Source organism: Rutidosis leptorrhynchoides, chromosome 2, assembly GCF_046630445.1.
Source record: "Rutidosis leptorrhynchoides isolate AG116_Rl617_1_P2 chromosome 2, CSIRO_AGI_Rlap_v1, whole genome shotgun sequence".
Classification (NCBI taxonomy): Eukaryota; Viridiplantae; Streptophyta; class Magnoliopsida; order Asterales; family Asteraceae; genus Rutidosis; species Rutidosis leptorrhynchoides.
Genome location: NC_092334.1, coordinates 226118885 through 226133573, shown reverse-complemented (window position 1 = coordinate 226133573; position 14689 = coordinate 226118885).

The following is a 14689-nucleotide window of genomic DNA, read 5'->3' as shown; positions in this document are numbered from 1 at the left end:
TCATTACCATTGAACGTAAAATCCTAGGAATTCACCTGGAATTCATTAGGTCATCTGAACCAAATCGGGTGTCAACCGTAAGAATGGTGGTTACACAGCATGGTAAAAGACAGGACCTTATGCCAGACCGACAAATTATAAGGGTGAGCTTTACTATTGCTCCTACAATGGATAGTAATTGCGTCCGACACGTTATATACCATAATTAAAAGCATGTCAGGGGACATTGCCTTAACAGTTGCTTGTTCAACGCTTTCCTTTACAACCGGACGGTAGTTTACCGAAAGGTAATATACGGAGCAAGTATACTGGATGTGTTGCTTTCCTAATACAAGGTTAGCAAGTGGGTGACACAAACCCACAAGTTTTGAGCTAAAATTTTCAAATCTGAAACCCACCAAGCCCACAAAAATATTTTGCAAACACCGGTGAAGGGTTATTCCGGAAAACTTATCTAGGGTAAAAACTAGATTTAATTTTCAAAAGATCAAATGTTTTCATAAAGATCCAATTTCCTTAATGGATCTAAATTTTATAGTCATGTGGGACTATAAACCACATCGTTACTACCATTGTTTATACCACCGTAAAGAAATCACTGATGTACAAAGTATGAAGAATAAAGAAGTGATTCTTATATTTCAAGACTATATTGCTTGAGGACAAGCAACGCTCAAGTGTGGGAATATTTGATAATGCTAAAAACGAACATATATTTCATAGCATTATTCCTCAAGAAAGACAAGCTTTTAGTTGCAATTGTCCTATTTACAAGTGATATTCGTTTAAATAATAAAAGGTGAAGACAAAAGACAGATTCGAAGAATTGAAGACGCAAATGTCCAAAAAGCTCAAATGTACAAGATACAATCCAAGTGGTTCAATTTAATGATGAGAAACGTCTAAAATTGACAAGAGTACAAGTTACGAAACGAAAAACATGAAGATTAAAGAATTGGAGAAAAAGTGCCACTAAAGCTGGAAAAGTGCCACTAAAGCCAAAGTGCACTCAAAAGTGCTACTAAAAAGTGAGTAAAAGACTCGCACGGATTTTGGAAGTTAAGGAAAATAATTTTTGTGCAAAGTTACAAATCACGAAATGCAAAGTACAAGATATTAAATTATACGAAAGGACGTTCGAAAATCCAGAACCGGTACCCGAGCCAACTATCAACGCCCGACGCAACGGACCAAAAATTACAAGTCTACTATGCACAAGAATATAATATAATATTTAAATAATTATATAAATTATTTATATATTTTATATTATATTAAATAGTGTCGGCAGACTAAAAAACAAATGAATGTGAGCTGGTGCCAGACACCATGCGATCGCATGGCCAGAAGGCACATATCCCATGCGATCGCATGGCCCGAAAAAGTTGGTCAGGTTCTATAAATAGCCAGCTTATTCGACGAATAAAAACCATAATAATAATAATACTCCTCTAATAATAATAATTATATATATATATATATATATATATATATATATATATATATATATATATATATATATATATATATATATATATTATAGTATAGGGTAGTTTTATATTAGATTAGTTTGGGTTATGTAAAAGTTATTTTACGGGTTTTAAAAGTCAAAGTTCTGTCTGTGTAAAGCTACGCGATAAATACTCAATGTAAGTTATGTTCTCCTTTTTAAATTAATGTCTCGTAGCTAAGTTATTATTATGCTTATTTAATCCGAAGTAATCATGATGTTGGGCTAATTATTAAAATTGGGTAATTGGGCTTTGTACCATAATTAGGGTTTGGACACAAGAACGACACTTGTGAAAATTAGACTATGGGCTATTAATGGGCTTTATATTTGTTTAACTAAATGATAATTTTTTTAATGTTAATATAAAGATTTACAATTGGACGTCCCTATAAATAACCATATACACTCGATCGGACATGATGGGCGGGGTATTTATATGTACGAATAATCGTTCATTTAACCGAACACGGGAATGGATTAATAGCCACTAGAATTATTAAAACAGGGGTGAAATTATGTACAAGGACACTTGGCATAATTGATAACAAAGTATTAAAACCTTGGGTTACATTCAGTCGACATCCTGGTGTAATTATTAAACAAAGTATTAAAATCTTGTTACAGTTTATGTCCCCAATTAGTTGGAATATTTAACTTCGGGTATAAGGATAATTTGACGAGGATACTCGCACTTTATATTTATTACTGATGGACTGTTATGGACAAAAACCAGACGGACATATTAAATAATCCAGGACAAAGGACAATTAACCCATGAGCATAAAACTAAAATCAACACGTCAAACATCATGATTACGGAAGTTTAAATAAGCATAATTCTTTTATTTCATATTTAATTTCCTTTATTTTTATATTTAATTGCACTTCTAATTATCACATTTTTAATTATCGCAATTTTATTTCATCGTACTTTTATTTATTGCAATTTCATTATCGTTATTTATTTTACGCTTTAAATTAAGTCTTTTATTTATTTAATATTTTACATTAGGTTTTAACTGCGACTAAAGTTTTAAAATCGACAAACCGGTCATTAAACGGTAAACCCCCTTTTATATATTATTATATATAATTATAAATATTATGTACAAATATAGTTAAGTAAAATATAGTGTACAATAAGCCCGCTACCTGTGGAACGAACCGGACTTACTAAAAACTATACTACTCTACGATTAGGTACACTGCCTATAGTGTTGTAGCAAGATTTAGGAATATCCCATCTGTAAATAAATAATTAAAACTTGTGTAATTTGTAACGTATTTCGTATTAAAAATATTTAGTATTTCGTACCCCACCTCGCACACACCATTGGGTTATTGAGTCTTAACCCGTATATTATGATGCAAACACTTTTATTTAACGTTTGTGATGTAAAACTTGATTTGGATGTTACAAAGCATTTGGTTGTTAATTTAAAGTGTTAAATGTGTTTTGAAATGAATTGGAGCTGATCAGGTCTGCTGAACGCCGTCCAGATGGGATGGACGCCGTCTAGTATAACTTGGGTTGGTGTTTTCTTTCTCAGAACACTTAAGTGTAATTGGATGCCATCCAAGGATTTGGACGCCGTCCTGTCCTTTGTTACTGGATGCCGTCCAGAGGTCTGGACGCCGTTCAGATGGTCTGTTAAAAATAATAATTAATTAAGTCGTGTTTTTGGTAAAATGATGCCAGGTTGTTACAAGTGGTATCAGAGCATAGTCTAAGAGAATTTGGTGACCTTGGAATAGGTGCCTAGTCTTAGACTTATTGGCGGTTGTGCATTATTTGCGGGACTTGTAGGAATACGGGTCGGATTGAGATTTGTTAGTGCCTTAGAGTAGGTGACTAACGAGGACTTGTCTTTATCCAAAGTGTGATTATGTGGGGCCTTATTTCGTGTGTAAATTAGTGCCTTAGATAGCTAGTACCTAATGTAAGTAGGCAAACTTGGACATTTTTTTAGTGATAGTCACCTAGGATGTAGGTTGACTTGTGGGTGCGGTGTACTTGTGTACATTTATTATTATATTGTATATAGGTGTATATATACATGTATTTTTTTGTGCGGTATCCTAGGGATGAATCTATTGGAGAGATTCGTATGTTTGGCAGTTTTGAGTGATCAAGTTCACGGTAAGGACTTTGGTCATTAGGGTACTAGGAGTTATCGCGTGTTATTTTGTGTGAATGTTGCGTCAGTCCGGGTAAGTACTTTGCGTGACCATGTGGAAATGGTAAGGTACGCATTTGTAATAATGACCGATCACCATTATTACGAAAGTGTATTTTGTCACTAAGCATGACATGACAAGTACCGAACGGAGGAAACGTTGCATGGTTGGGGTAGAATCGGGACGAGTTAGGAATCTTTTATTGATTCCTAGGATATAGTAGTCTCGAGTGATGTGCTTGTTATCACATCAGGTTCTTTGTGAGTCAGGAAGTGTTACGGTGGATTCAGTTAGTTAAGGTGAGCGATGCGAAACTCACGAGTTTGGTGCGTGCTTAGCCACTCTAAGTAGTGGGTACATTATCGAGATTATCTTTGGTTGTAGATACCCATCGTAACTTGGATGATCGAGTGATGTGTGCGTGTATGTGCATCGAGGACTTGAATTCCGTAATGAAATGCGACAAGTCTAATGATTGTAGTTTTGAATTACACTCGGTAGAGTGTATGGTTAGAGAATCGTGTTAGGATTCTAGTTGTGAGTCGCATTGGAATTGGCGAATCGAGGAGTCCTTGGGTCGTTAAACTCATGGGAGTGGGACCCGTATAACGATGATTGTGTTAGTGTGTTGTGGCTTATAAGGTAACATTCCTAATGGAATATCCCTTGTAGTAGTGGTTTTATCGAGATGTAGAAAGGGTGTAAGACTTGGTGTTCTCGAGCATCTCCTTAGTGTTAGATGAAGGGCCTCATTAGGCCATATTGTTTGGACTTTTTAAAATTCCGGGTAGCGTGTGATCGCTTGGAACTTTCGATAAGACAATAAATCATAAGGTTGTCGGGTAGGTATGACTTCGGGTCATTATTATAGAGAGATGGGTGACATCGGGTGTATGGAACCTAAAGATCGATTTTCTAAAATTCGGTTGATTGTGGTGGGAGTGTACATGACACTGCGTCAGGTGCCTTTTTATACCTGCTAGTGTAATGTTCAACTCCGGTAGTGGTGTGATCACTTTGTGCTTAAGGTGCCCGTGAAATACCCTTGAAAGCATCGGATATGATAATAGTAATCGACGGGTGATAGTAATTCGACAGTTGCGAAAGTTGAAGTTTAAGAGCATTGTAATGAATACTTCTTATGAAGTGACGGGTGAGCGAATCTTGTTGCTCTTAAGTGATAGACGGGTAAAGATGACCGGTGAGCCGGTGACGAATTTAATGGTTGGTTAGTCTGAAGGGTATGATGAAGTGTTGATATTGTGGTGGACATAATTAGGATATCGGAATTGGTCACTCTTCTCCATGAGAGTGAGCAATTGTCGATAAAGGTCCGTTGCATGGAAGTGCGGGTGATCTCGACTGAGATGCACGACTGGTTAAGTGGAGTGGCATATGCCTAGTCGTAGAGGCATATGTGACACTTTGATGGAGTTCGCTTTGCAAACGATGAAGGACTATTAATTGTATTTATGGTATGAGGATGCGAGGTTATCACGTGTACGTCACTTCAAGCTAATGTGTATGTCGGCTCTGAGAGCCCGAAGTGAATTCGTGGTGATTTGGAGTGAATGACCAGTGATGAGAATGGTCATGTGTTTCGTGGAATGCTAATTTCTCATGATGTTATCATCTTGGCGGTGAGAATGTGGAGCCAAATTCTAAGTGGGGGAGTTTTTATTGCCACCCGAGGAAGCTCCAGTGGTGTTATATATAGCAAAGTGTCAGAGTGTACCGTGCTAAGCCTCAATAGGTATTCGGAGTTCCTAACAAGGAAGAGTGACAGGTTGCTAATGTCGACTCGAGATCGTGCTTTACGATTGTGAGTTACAACTCTGGAATGTTATGTGCGAAGATTGTGATGATGGGATCGAAGAAAGTGTAAGGCTTCCTATGTAAGGTGGTCATGTAGTACCAATGTGCGGTATGAGACCAAATGTGAAGTTTGAGATCCCGGAGTGAGAGAATGAAGTTGTCGTTGCGGGTGCTCCTGTAGTGAATAATCTGGGTTGTCGTGAAACCCGGACAGTATAATTGAATGAGAACGAGTTCGATATCGTGGCGAATATCGTATTTTCCCTGTTGGGAAATGCAATCGTGGAGATTGTCAGTGGATTATTCAACTTTACGGATGATTGTGAAGCGGAAAGTGTCAATTCTGATTGTCTCACATCGAGAAACGCGGATGTTGTTTGTTTGGGAGAGTGTTTTCCCTAGTGTTGTAACCTGTTGGTTATATCGAAATGTCGAAGCCATCCTCAATGGACGATCTAGGTAGGAGGATTCACCCGGTGTTGGTGAATATTTTGTGGGTCATGTGGCGAATTGCGAGTTGTTATGTGGATAATTCGCTGCTGACGGGATTCTAGTACACGAATAGTTTCTATGATAGTACTAGGAAGCCATAGTGTATGGATGTGTTGTAGGGTTTAAGGGAGAAACCTTGTGTCGAGTGTTGATGTTTCGTCTAACTCGTGGTGTATTATTGTCATCCTGGATTAATCAGTGACGGATGGTCATGTGCGGATCGATTGGTGGGAAAGTGGTGCTCATAACTGATTATTTTGGGGTTACCGAAATTTCTTCGTTGAAGGAATGACCCAGTTGTGGAGCCGGAGGAAGTTGGTTCTCGGTCCAGAGAATGTTCATGAATGACCGGTTGAGTAGTACGTTTATGAACCGATGGAGCACGGAGTTTCAAGGAAGCATGAATCCTTCTCGATTGAGATTAATGCAAGACATGGTTCACGACGTGGTGGATTTAGTAGATCGCGTTGGGTGATATAGTTATGGATATAGCTTGTTACAAGTTGTAGCCAAGAATATTTGAAGGGATAATGGTGTTCCCCGTATTTTCCTAAGTGGGAATTCTGAACGTTGAGTGTATGAGATACCGTTTGTTGCGGTCATGCGCGCTAGTGATTATTAGCGTGTGGCTAGATATTCGAGTTAATGCAAACTTTTATGGACATCGATTTTGAAGGTATGTCAGAGGGACTTTGAGTGTGGGTCTGGTTTATTAAAGTGACGGAGATCACGGGGACGTGATCTAATTTAAGTGGGGGAGAGTTATAACACCCCGTTTTTCAGTTACGCGTTATTTCGAACGTCATACGAAATACGAGGTATGTAAGCGTATATTTGGATCCCAAATAACGTTGGATTTGATGTTCTAAGACCTTACCATTAGAAAGGAAATCTCATTACGTTTCCAACGATATTTGATTCATCAAAAACGGAGTTACGGTTTGAAAGTTACGACCAAAACAAGTTCAGAAAACTGAGTCAGTTAATCTGGACGCCGTCCAAGCTTTTTGGACGCCGTCCAAAAGGCCTGACAGGCCAGCTGTGACATTTTGAAGCTTTTAAAAGAGGGTATTTGGGTATTTTCACTTGGGGGTCGTTTGGGCCATCAAAACTGATCTAAACTCACCCTTATCCTCATTTTCACCCACAAACACTCCCAACCAAACCCTAGAGAGAGAGAGAGAGGAGTTTCTAGAGAGAGGAAGCATGGATTAGTGATGAAGGTGGTGATTTTTGCCCAAATTGGAGTGGTTCTTGGTGCTTATTGGTGATTCTAGCTACTAGAGCTCGTTTTGGTGCTTGAGGTATGAAAGGACCCGTCCTAATCCATCTGGACGAATACATTACATTTGGTTACATCGCGAGGTGCTTGACCTCTATATGATACATTTTACAAACATTGCATTCGTTTTTAAAAGACAAACTTTCATTACATCGAAAGTTTACAGACATGCATACCATTTCATAATATATCCAACTATAATTGACTTAATAATAATTTTGATGAACTCGACGACTCGAATGCAACGTCTTTTGAAATATGTCATGAATGACTCCAAGTAATGTCTCTAATATGAGCTAATGCAAAGCGGAAGATTTCTTTCATACCTGAGAGTAAACATGCTTTCAAGTGTCAACCAAAAGGTTGGTGAGTTCGTAAGTTTATCATAAATAGTAAAAATTCATCATTTTGATAGACCACAAGATTTAAATGCTGCATGGTACAAATGGGCCCGAATCCTATACCCACCTGTAATGTACATGCGATATATTTGAAATACAGTACACCTTTCTCGTGTACGAAATCATCTTTCATAAATCTTAGTAACCGTACACATATCTGTGTATAAAATCATTCTCTCGATACATAACATTCACTTTTCATTGCTTTCATAGCTTTGCTTGGTAACCGACCTTAACATATAATGCGCATAATAATATCCCCAAAACAGAACATCTCGTTTGTATAATAATCATATAAACTTCGAAGTACTAAACACCACGCCCACTAGCCCTTCCGTCTAGTGAACATTCTGGGTGGGGGTGTTAAACCCGGTAGCTACCTTTAGGATTCGCGTCAATTAGGCGTGCACTAATTCTCAAAATTAGTGATGTTCCCTAATTCTTAGGTTACAATGGTGGCAATTATCACGTCCACATAATTCAATGGTGGCAATTATCACGTCCACATAATTCATTCGAGGAATGTTTTGCTTGTGTCTATCTCATCAAATATTTATAAACACATTTCATGTATTCGCAGTTCAAAATGTATTTAAAAGCATTTAATAAAGCAGTTGTAAAAGTAGCGCATGTATTCTCAGTCCCAAAAATATAAAGAGTAAAAGGGAGCAAATGAACTCACCTAGTGTATTTTGTAGTAAAAATACATATGACTATATTGAACAATGCAGGGTTGGCCTCGGATTCACGAACCTATATCATTTGTATATATTAATATACATATTTGCAATCGAACAATTGTATATATATGAATTTATTAGTTATGTTATATTTATATTATTAATATGTATATATCTTCATATTTTCATTTTGTATATAAAAATATAAATTTTATTATGCTATATGTATTATATATATATATATATATATATATATATATATATATATAAATATAAATTTTATTATGCTATATGTATTTTATATATATATATATATATATATATATATATATATATATATATATATATATATATATATATATATATCGTTTGTTTGAAAAATAGTATTTATAATAATAATATTAAATATGATAAAGTTGCAAAAATTATAATACTTAAGTTTTCTAATAGAGGTAATAATGTTAATATTTCTATTAGTGATAATACTAATAATGATATTAATGATAATAACTATAAAAGTATTAATTTTAACTATCAATTTTAATTACTAATGATAGTTATGATAATGATTTTAGTAGTTACATAATAGTAATATTCATGATAATACTTATAATCATTTTAGTGGTAATAATAATAATAATAATTTTCATACTTGTATTTAAAATGACAATTTTATCATAATACTTATATTAGTGGTAATAATGGTATTTATAATCATAATACTTGTAGTAATAACATTATTTAATAACGATAATCATAATCCTAAAATGATAATAATACTAATTATAATAATAATTATATAAATAATACTTATACTAAACTAATGATAATAATAATAATAATAATAACAATAATATTTCTAATACTTAATAATAATAATAATGCTAAGTAATGATAATAATATTAGTAATGATAACAATTATAACAATAATAATTAGTACTAGTAATAGCAATAACAATCATTATAATAATAATAATAATAATAATAATAATAATAATAATAATAATAATAATAATAATAATAAGAATAATAATAATAATAATAATAATAATAATAATAATAATAATAATAATAATAATAATAATAATAATAATAATAGTAATAGTAATAATAATAATAAAAATAAAAATGGTTACTACCTTAAAAGCTCCAAAAAAATATCAAACCACCCATGCCGGGACTCGAACCCCCGCGACCTTCCGTATACCCAACATGACACCAAACCAACAGAACTTCCTCACTTATCTGTTTTATCTCTAATCCTAATTCTATTAAACCCATTTTATTCTGCTTATCTTCATCTCCTTCATCCATTGAAATTAGATCGAACTAGGGGTTAAAGTTAACAAAAAAATGAGTTGCATAATTAGTGTTAGAAAAAAATAGATTCAAAATCACGTAACTAATGCTTAATTGAATTCGAAATAATTAAAAAATATATATATATAAAAAGCTGATGTGCAGCGTATGAACAAAAAAAAAAAATTTGATTTTGATTTTGAACGCGTTTTAGTTATAGATTTCTACATGAAATATCTTTAACACCATCTATAGAATATACGAGTATCATCAATTGAACCTCAATTGTACCAGCTTACTCGAATTCGTTCCAAGAACAATGTTTGACTTTTGGAAACCAACACTTTGAATCGTGAATTCAAACTCAATTTGAAAAATTAGAAGTTCAAAGTTTGCAGGAAGTTTACTTAGATAATTCCTAATGTTTCTACATTTATGGATTTTTAAAATTGATTTGTAATTGAAGTATGACTAAAAAGTGTTTGAACAGAGATGTTATTCGAGCTGTAAAAAAAAATATTTTGCTTTAACAAAAATCAACAATCACGGGCAGTTTTGATTTGATAATGGTTGTGTAAAGATGAATGGTTTTCTCCAATAGTGGGATTAAATTGTTTGCTTTATACAGAAAATTGATTCTGCGGATATAAAAAATCAGAAGAAGAGAACAAGCAAAAAAAATATTAATATAAAAATAATTTAACAGATAACGACTGGTAACAGCTTTGTACCAACTCGTGAATTAATTTCCAATAATCGGGTTTAAGAGTACCAATCACTTACAGTTAGACAAGGATGTAACACTTCATTTAGTTTTAATATCGTACAAATTATTTTATTTACTTTTATTAATTAATAATTATAATTATATTTATAATAATAATACACTTAATTTTATAAATAGTAATAGAAATCTATTGTATTATCAATTATATTATTACTAAAGATAATGAATATAATATCTTTAAAATTAATAATAATAATATTATTTATCATAATATAATACTAATACTAATAATAATGCTAATAGTATTAATATTAATAATAATATTATAACAAATTATGTATATCCAATTCGTACCTATAGATTATGTATTTAAATTATTATCACTAGTATTGACCTTTATATTAGAAGTAGTAACAATATTATTTTAACGACTATAGTTATACTTGTATTATATATATACATGTATTATTACTTATGTAATATTTATTATTCATATAATATATCATATAATAACTTTTATTGATTAATTATTATTTCTAAGATATATATATATATATATATATATATATATATATATATATATATATATATATATATATATATATATATATATATATTACAATATATTAGAAATCATATATATTTATATATAGATTCACTTCTCATGATTACTTAATGATTCTGTTTTATTATCTTATATATTAACTCAAGTGATTATATTATATTTTATTAATTCAAAATATTATACATATACATTTTTATTTATATATATATATATACATATATACATACAGATATTCGTGAATCGTTGAGGATGGTCAAAGGTTTAAGTGTATCCATCTAAACAGTTCAAAGATTTTGAGATGCAATTAAATAGACTTTGCTTATCATGTCGAATTCATAATAAATTAATTTTAAATTTGGTCGGAAATTCTCGGGTCGTCACAAGGTAAACCCTAATCCGAATTGTAGTGTTTGATTTCTTGTTTGAGTTAGGGTTTATGTTAGTTAGAGTTATAAACCCATTTATTGTGAAATTTGGGGGTTTTGGGTAAGACTCATGTAAGTAAGCCTAAATGGGTGACTTAGGGTTTCAATTGATGAAATTGTTAGTTTGGACCTTGCATGTGTCGGTTAAACCTTAGAACACTTGTGTTGACTTGATTTTTGGGTGTAAACCCTAATTTAGGTTAAAATGGGTCAAATGGGTATTTTGGGTCAAGTAAGCTTGATTCGGTGTCAAATTAAGTTTTGAGTCGAGTTTTGGCGAATCAAGTATGTAAATACTTGATTTAGCTGTTAGTTAGTGTCTTGGAAATATAATCACTAGTCGTTAGTGATTTTGGGCGTTTTTGGGACTTGTGTCAAAATGGGTTGACTTTGATTGGGTCAAATTGATAATGACACTAATTTGGATTAAAGGGATGTTAAACGTTTTTGTTAAGTGTTAAATTATGTTTTTGGATGTAATTACTCGCGAGTAGTAATATTGGGTTAAAATGATATTTTTAACATAAGTCAAACATGGTCAAAAGCAATATGGGTCAATATTGCACGTGTTGGGGTTTTGGTGCAAGTGGCGTTTGAAATGATTACTACCTAAGTAGTAATATAGTGTGAAGACCTAGGTTTGGTCTAATTGGAGTAAAGTATGATTTTTGGTTAGATTGTACTTAGATGTGTTGATTTGAATTACCACCCGAAGTGGTAATTGGTTTGTGTCCATTAGGTGATAAATAGGCGGGTTTTGACGAGCAAGGTGTGATCCCTCGGCTAAGGGATGTTTGTGTCGAGTTCTCTTTTAGAGAATGGCTATTTATGTGCATATTGTACCTACGTGTGATATAGGTAGTTACTTGCTCGGATGTGAGGATGAAGATCATGCTGTACATGACTTGTGCGGGCATTCCAAGGTGAGTGGAATAATTATACGTGTATGTATATGATGTATTTATTTGCGTAGCGTGAGATGTGAAGTGTCGAAGTGTTAAGACGCCACATTTCACGTGACGAGTGAAGTGTCAAAGTGTTAAGACACCACTCCGGAATGTTTGACGAGTGAAGCATCGAGGTGTTAAGATGCCACTCGGGGTGAAGCATCGAGGTGTTAAGATGCACCCGGGGTGAAGTATCGAGGTGTTAAGATGCCACCCGGGAGTGAAGTGTCGAGGTGTTAAGACACCACTCTGGAATGTTTGATGAGTGAAGCATCGAGGTGTTAAGATGCCACTCGGGGTGAAGTATCGAGGTGTTAAGATGCCACTCGGGGGTTAGTGATACGAGATGTTAAGTACACTAATGGATGTTGTGAACTCCGATGGTCTTTCGCGAGCACCATTCCCTTACGATTGGTTAACCATGGTTATGTGTTGTAGAGTAGCATATTATATTGTTCGAGTTATATGCTATTGTTTGTGCTAGCTTGCGTATTGGAGATTTAGCGTTGTACTTTGCGATGGTATGCTAATTATATTGCTAGCGTGTATGCGGTAATTGTGTAAGTGATTGCAAGTAAGTAGATTATATATGTATATGTATAATTATTGCATTCACTAAGCGTAAGCTTACCCCTCTCGTTGTTTACCTTTTTACAGGTATTATGATTATGAAGCTAGCTAGTTGTTAGACTAGATGCTTAGGAGCGCTTGGGCTCGATGGGGTAGCTTTTGGACATTTGGATGCGGATGGGGGATTTAGTTGTAGTAACCCGAACTTTGATGGAATACCACATGTAAACAAGTCACAAAACATATTTATGTATGTATATGTATTCGTGTATATATGTATAGCAAGCGGAAGCAATTTTAAGTGTTTGCATGTGTATTTTAACCCTTTTAAAATGTATTCCATTAAAAGATCTAGTCTTGTATAATATACTAAAATGTAAATAGAGCTAGTTAGGGTGTTTATACCTTCTCCAAAATGGAGGTTGAAGCAAGAAGATGAAGATGATGAAGATGCTAGTTTCTCACTTGAAACCTCAAGCCTTTGATACCCACAAACCTTGAATCAACACCCTTCTTGTTGGTTAGGATTTAAGACACAAGTTTACTAGCAAAAATCAATCAAAGAACCCTTGTTCTTGCTCCAAAAATTCGGCCAAAATGGAAGGGATGAGGAAGAGTATTTTTGCTAATTCAAAAATGCAAGAGAGATGTGTGTGAAAAGATGCAAAAGGTGTGTCAAACAATTAGGTGGAGTTAATTACAAGTTAAAGCAAAGCATGGGGTGTCTTGGGACTCCCCAAAACCGTCCCCCTTAGCCCCATAATTTTTTTATTTTTTTTTGCTAAACTTTTATAAACTTGTAATTATTTCCATGATACTTGCATCTTTTATAATTTTATAAACCCTTTTATAAAATTATACTTTATAAACCAATTATAAAATGTAACACACATATGAGTTTAATCAAATAATTAAACTTGCATTTATAATTATCCAAATAATTATTTCTTGCATTTCATCTTTAGAATACCAAATTCTAAAGTCTAAGTGTCGAGTATTTATTTTAAATATCCAATCATTAAAACAGATACTTAAAGATGTTGACGGTTTGTTATTGGGTATGACCCGACTTGGATCATAACATGTTAGCCACATTAGTTTAATATGTCTCTCGGGCATATGAAATACCTTCAATCTCCCACTTGCATGAGAAACATAAGAAATTAATGCAAGTGATGGATACCACCTAACGGCCGTCCATCACCCCTAATATGTTATGACTTAGTGCCATTCAATAACATCATCCCTTTCGAGTTCCCATCTCGAATATGATTAGGTGAATCTTTCAATATATCCTTTTGTCCTAGATGTCATGTCAAATCCAAGAGACATAGAATGATCACTCTCTTATAGATCTAACTTTATCAGGCCTTAGACATCTGACTCTCAACGAATAAGAGGGACAAATTCCATCTTGACTACATACGTCCTAGACACTACACTTCGTACCATACCTGAAGCCTCCCTTATGTACTACCATATTTCAGAATAGCGAAGGAAAGAGTCAAGGCACAATATTCGGTGAATATCTGAACCCAATATGTGTCTCAGGTCAGAGGATATAATGATATTCTCCTTTACTCAAGATTACATGTGATCAACCACAAAGGCTCCATATAGTAAATCTTGAGAGCGGGTCTTCCAATATTTGTGTCCCACAAATATCTATGAACCTTGGTTGCAACCTTGCCCCACATTCACCATTTGAATGCTAACCAATCCAAGTTCATAATAGTCTAGACCTCACACTTGTTCCCACAAATGTGATCAACTACGGAATTCAGAATAATAGTT